Source organism: Syngnathoides biaculeatus, chromosome 6, assembly GCF_019802595.1.
Source record: "Syngnathoides biaculeatus isolate LvHL_M chromosome 6, ASM1980259v1, whole genome shotgun sequence".
Classification (NCBI taxonomy): domain Eukaryota; kingdom Metazoa; phylum Chordata; class Actinopteri; order Syngnathiformes; family Syngnathidae; genus Syngnathoides; species Syngnathoides biaculeatus.
In genome coordinates, this window is record NC_084645.1 from 25,250,009 (window position 1) to 25,256,102 (window position 6,094).

Below are 6,094 nucleotides of genomic sequence, written 5' to 3' on the forward strand. Positions count from 1 at the left end.
AGCTCGGCGGAGGCCGTTAGCCGAGCTTTGGAGTCCAGCGGAGGCCGTTAGCCGAAGCTCGGACGCCGAAGCTCGGTGGAGGCCGTTAGGTGAAGCTCGGATGCTCGGCTTGCGGCCTCTGCCGGACGCCGAAGCTCGCTCGTCGGACTCCGCGTCATTCCCGTCTGAACTATCCGCCAGCCTGGAGCTCCGGGGGCCTTTGTTTCCGCACTTACGTCCCGCGCGTCGGCCTCCGAGTAGTCAGACTCCGCCGTCATTCTGCCCGAAAAACCATCCGAATATTCAGCATTATTTAGAGCCACAGGTTCAAATCCGTATGGAAGTATTCCTTCGTCTTCCCGATCAACCGATACTGCTATTTCTTCATCAGATGAGGATAAATCCGAGAAATCAGCGCTGGGCACAATGCAATCGAGCCTTTGGTGCGGCACCTTACACGTCACATCCGCACACGTAGGTCATGTGACTCTCGAAAATGGCAGCGCCCCTAAAAATTCATAATTGTCGACAAAAATATTCTCAAAACACTATTAAATAATAGAGGATTGTCAAAATAGAGTACATATTACATGACCTATTGGATACATCGTTCATGCAAAGCACTAGATTTCCCCTTTAAGTTTAGTTTTGAATCTAATCTTGAATTATAATGACATATTTTGTATTTTGGGGCAGAAAATTATTATCATTACAAGTTCAAACTGCCGCCATCGTCGAACCTTTTTATTGCAGGTGCAGGTGACATTTTAAGTGACTTTTTGTGTGGGCAAACATGTGAAGTTTGATTTTTTTCAAACAGATCCATACAGTATATTTCCCTCCTTTGAGTATTATATTCCCACATGTATTAGCATATACACATTTTAATGGATCTATTTGTGTTCCTTTGTCTCCAAAGTGTTGACTGACAAAACATCACACGGGTACTTTATTCCCGGCACTTCCGCGGATCCGAGCCCAGCCACCCAAAAATGAGGTCACGGCGGTAACCCGTTGCCTAGAAACCGAGCCCAGGTTCCATTTCCTGCGCGGCCAATCATTAATCACAAATTCCTGTAATTGTTTCCTCCGCTTGCGTCCGCCGAGCGAGCCCAAACGAAACCTTTCAAAATAAGACGCGCTAATTTGAGGCTAGCCTCGCCCTCGCCGTCGAAGGCCGAGGGATTTAATGGATCCCCCCCCCCCCCTGCTTTGTTGTGCCGTCTCGCAGCTGTTGCTCACGAAGATGTGCAAACGAGCCTTTACATAGGAGCTTCATAATTATGCGGCCATATAATCAAATGTCAGGGGTGAAATTCCAGCTTTGTATGACAATGTGTGCCTGTGTAGCGATCGCTTCATTTCAGGTAGGAATTATTCTTCTCAATCTCAAATAACAACAAAAAAAAAAAAAATTATAATGCCAAATTGACTCATTTGAGAACAATGCGTATTTTTTTTAAAAAAGTAAATAAACCGTCTGTCGCAGCAGAGAGGTTAATGTGTAGCCGCAATCGCTTCCGTGTCTGTTCCGTGGAGACGACTCCATTTCTCTTTTTTTTTTCCAAATCATAGTTCATAAATGCGAGTTTCTGTAAAACCAGGGGTCATTTATTTCAATATTGGCATTTGTATTGAATACTAGCTGAAAAGATCAATGGATTGCGGCAAAGGTTAACGTTTAGCCGAATACGCTTCCGCGTTCACGACCCGTCAATCCGTCGTCTTTTTTTTCCAATCATGGTTAATGAACGCGAGTTTGTGTAAAACCAGGGGTCATTTATTTAAATATCGGTATTTGTATTGAAAACTAGCTGAAAAGATCGATGGATTCTGGCAAAGGTTAACGTGTGGCCGGACACGCTTCCGCGTTCACGAGCCGTCGACCCGGCGCTATGTGGGATTTATTCCTGATTGAGAACAGATTTTATAGGCTTACATACTTTTATACGCTTTCAAACTTTTCCGTGTAAATCTCGACGACTTACTCACCAAATCCGTGTGTAGATCCAGTTGTCCAAGACAAGCGGAAGCGAATTAACAGTCCAATTTCTTATCGGCGAAAACATCGACTGTGGGTCCTCTATGCCGAGTTCATCTAATTCTTCCACGTTACCGTCGTTTATTTTCACCTTCAAAATGTCTGACGGTGTCGGACAAGACTCTGGGCGTCGTGCCATAAGACATATTTTCTTGTCGTCTCCAACCGACTTAGCATTGAGCAATGCTTTGCTTGACCGGCAATACGGCGATGTAAACAAAAGTCACGTGATTTTATGATGTAGGTGCACAAGCTCTATCGGGAACATTAAGTCTACACACCACTTTTCCATTGCCGGGTTTTTCCACTTCCATCCATCCATTTTCTTAACCACTTATCCTCACAAGGTTTGCTGGAGTGCTGGAGCCTAGCTGTCAACAGGCAGGGGGGGGGACAGACAACGGTCGCACTCACAATCTCACCTGAGGGTTTTTCCGCTTGTACAATTGACTTTAAAAAAAAAAGGAAAAGTTGAACATTTTCAAGATGGGAAGCAAGAATAAACAACTGAAGTCATGCGGTTGCACAAGTGTGCGCACCCGCTCATCAAAGGGATGTGGCCTGTTCGGAATTAACCAATCACATTCGAACGCTTGTTAAATTGGAATCAGCAGACAGCCGCCGCAATTTCTAGTGCCTCTGAGGAACCCCGAAATAGATTCCAGATGTTGTAGTAGGCTTTTCAGGACTTGATACTGCTTCTAGTCATGGCCTTAAAGTTCAGTCTTGGTTTATTGGGACCATGAAAAAAAATAATCCAAAACTCATATTTTTGTCCAATCAGATTTCACACTCGGTGTTGCCATGTCAATTTGATTTGTACAGAGACTTCAGAATCTATCTATCTATCTATCTATCTATCTATCTATCTATCTATCTATCTATCTATCTATATATCTATCTATCTATCTATCTATCTATCTATCTATCTATCTATCTATCTATCTATCTATCTATCTATCTATCTATCTATCTATCTATCTATCTATCTATCTATCTATCTGGCTGTTTATTTATTTTCTTTCTCTATCTATCTATCTATCTATCTATCTATCTATCTATCTATCTATCTATCTATCTATCTATCTATCTATCTATCTATCTATCTATCTATCTATCTATCTATCTATCTGGCTGTCTGGCTGTTTATTTATTTTCTTTCTCTATCTATCTATCTATCTATCTATCTATCTATCTATCTATCTATCTATCTATCTATCTATCTATCTATCTATCTATCTATCTATCTATCTATCTATCTATCTATCTATCTATCTATCTATCTACTGTATCGCACAGGGGTCAAACTCAAGGCCTGGGGGCCAGATCCGGGCCACCGCATGATTTTATGTGGCCCGAGGAGGCAAATCATGCGTATCAACTTCTATGACTTTTTTTTCCTCGTTAGAATCTGTACCAAAATTTGAAATTGTCACCTCATATATGATAACGTTGAGCTATGACAAGCATTTTTGCGTTACCAAGGAACAATAGTAAATAAACATCCCCGACATTTTTGCGGAAGCTCGGCAGTAAATCGTTTGTATCTATCTATTTATTTTACATTTAATAAAATAAATAACACAGACAATCACAGTTCCAATCTTTATTTTAAACTGTGCAGCCCCAAAATTCGTATGGACAGTAAAGGACTGTGACTGAGTCTCCATTTGCTTGACCTTGGAGGCCCTTTCTGCAAGGGAGCACGTCCGGTAACATTTACGGAGATGAAAGTGTCCTGTGCTACAAAAGCAGGGAGAGGTAATAGTAAAAATGAAAGGTGAGCTCCCGCGGAGCCAGAGACCACCGCGGACCACCTCAGCATAAACCCACAGACTTCACTGGGATATATGTATTTTGCCAGACAGCAGGGGTGTCAAACTCATTTTTCTCGCGGGCCAGATTGTTGTTCCGGTTTCCCTCACAAGGGCCGTTATGACTGTGGAACAAAAATATTTAATCATCTCATCATATTTACATCATCAATTTATGAACTACTTTTGGAAACAGAAATCAATGGTAATGTGTTTTTCAACTATTCACGTTTGGTAACACAAAAAAATGCCTGTAATTATCTCAACTTTTATCATTTAAGATGTATGACAATTTGAAAATTTTGGTGCAGATTTTTACAAGAATCATGGAAATTGACACTCTAGATTTGGCTTCGTGGGCCATATAAAATCATGTGGTGGGCCAAATCTGCCCCCCGGGCCTTGAGTTTGCCACCTGTGCTTTACAGGCTCATTCCAAAGCGGATGAAATTGGAGGCGAATCGGTTGTAATTTTGTTCAATATATTACATAATGACTTTTTTTGTTCCAATTTTCTTGAAAAAAAAAATGTAATTACATTTTGGATTGATTCCATTTTGGCATACAATTGTGACTAATCAAAACGTGTAAAAATTGCAAGTTCAACTGCTTTTCATGAGGTGCATTCTGCGTACACGGGTGACATCTAGTGGTTAAAAAAAAGACAACTCACCGAGCAGGACCAACTCGGTCAGAGCTGTGCCAATTTTGGTTCTCTGAAGTCCACACACAGATTAAAAATGGAGGATTGCAACATCACTTTCATATTCAGCGACTTTTTATCAACATGCTAAAACCATGAGCCAGTTATGATCATTTTGAGACACTGCTCCAATCACATCCGTTTTGGAGTTTTCATGATTATTTTGGACTGGCCCGCACCCCTGTCCCACTACAACACCGGTGTCAAACACAAGGCCCGGGGCCAGATCCGGCCCAGAGCGTGATTTTATGTGGCCCGCGAAGGCAAATCACGTGTGCCAACTTCTGTGATTTTTGTTGAAATCTGTACCAAAATTTAAAATGATCACATCATAAATGATAACACTCAGAATACAGCAAATAGTTTTGTATTAACATCAACAGTGTTTGGAAAAAAAAAACCATTATTTTTTATTTCAGATTCTAAACCTAGAGTCACCGATGGTGTAGTGGTACACACGTCTACCTTTGGAGTGGGTAGTGTGGGATCGATTCCTGCCCAGTGATGGTGTCGATATCTGCCGTACGAGTGACTGGCGATCAGTTCAGGGTGTCCTCCACCTGTCGCCCAAAGCTAGCCGGGATATGCTCGAGCTTTCCTGCAACCCTTATGAGGATAAGCAGCTTGGATCACGACATTCCAAATCTTACTTTCCCTATAGGGTGGCAGTTGTCCTTGAGCCTATCCCAGCATACTTTGGCCGAAGGGGGGGGGGGGGCAACTGGCGAGCATTTTATGCGTTTGTTAATAAACAACGTTTGTCTCTGCGTGTCTTGCGATTGGCTGGCGACCGGTTCAGGGTGTAGCCCGCCTCCTGCCCGTTGACAGCCGGGATAGCCTCCAGCACTCCCCGCGACTTTCGTGGGGATAAGCGGCGAAGAAAATGGATGGATGCAAATGGAACATTGGAGGGTGTGCCAAATGTTTTATTGTTTTCAATATGCCACACACCGCTAAAAGATAGATGGAGGGCCGCAAATGGCCCCCGCGTCATAGTTTCGACACCACTACAGTGGTTTCTCAGTTTATTGCGTTTTCGAGCCTGCAAACTGCGCGTGGTGAAGCAGAATATATGCCAACACTCACAGGGACGCTCGGTCACCTCACCGCCGTGTATCCTTTTTTTTTTCCCCCTCCATTTGTTTTATGTTTATGGCTTTGAAATCTTATTCATGCAGATATTTCCCATCTGTATTTTCAACTTCATAATTCCTTCCCACTTAAGTTCACCTTGGAGCCCACTTTAAGATTCTTTCAGCGAGATGCAGCGCGGCGCAACGACACTCCTGGAAAATGTCGTGGCAGGGTTCACTTAGAGTACACACGAAGGTTTTCACTGGAATTTCACAGAAACTCATGCGCGCACACACACGCAAACGATGATTTTCATAATTAGGTCAGTAGAGCTCTTTGCTGGCAAAGCCATGAATTATTGATTAGACGCGCCGTTGTCTGCCAGTTTGGAATTTCCTCATTCATTAATTTCTACGGGACACACCAGCGCATGTAACAAATACTATTTTGTGTTATAATGTCTATAATGTCACAAAAAAATTA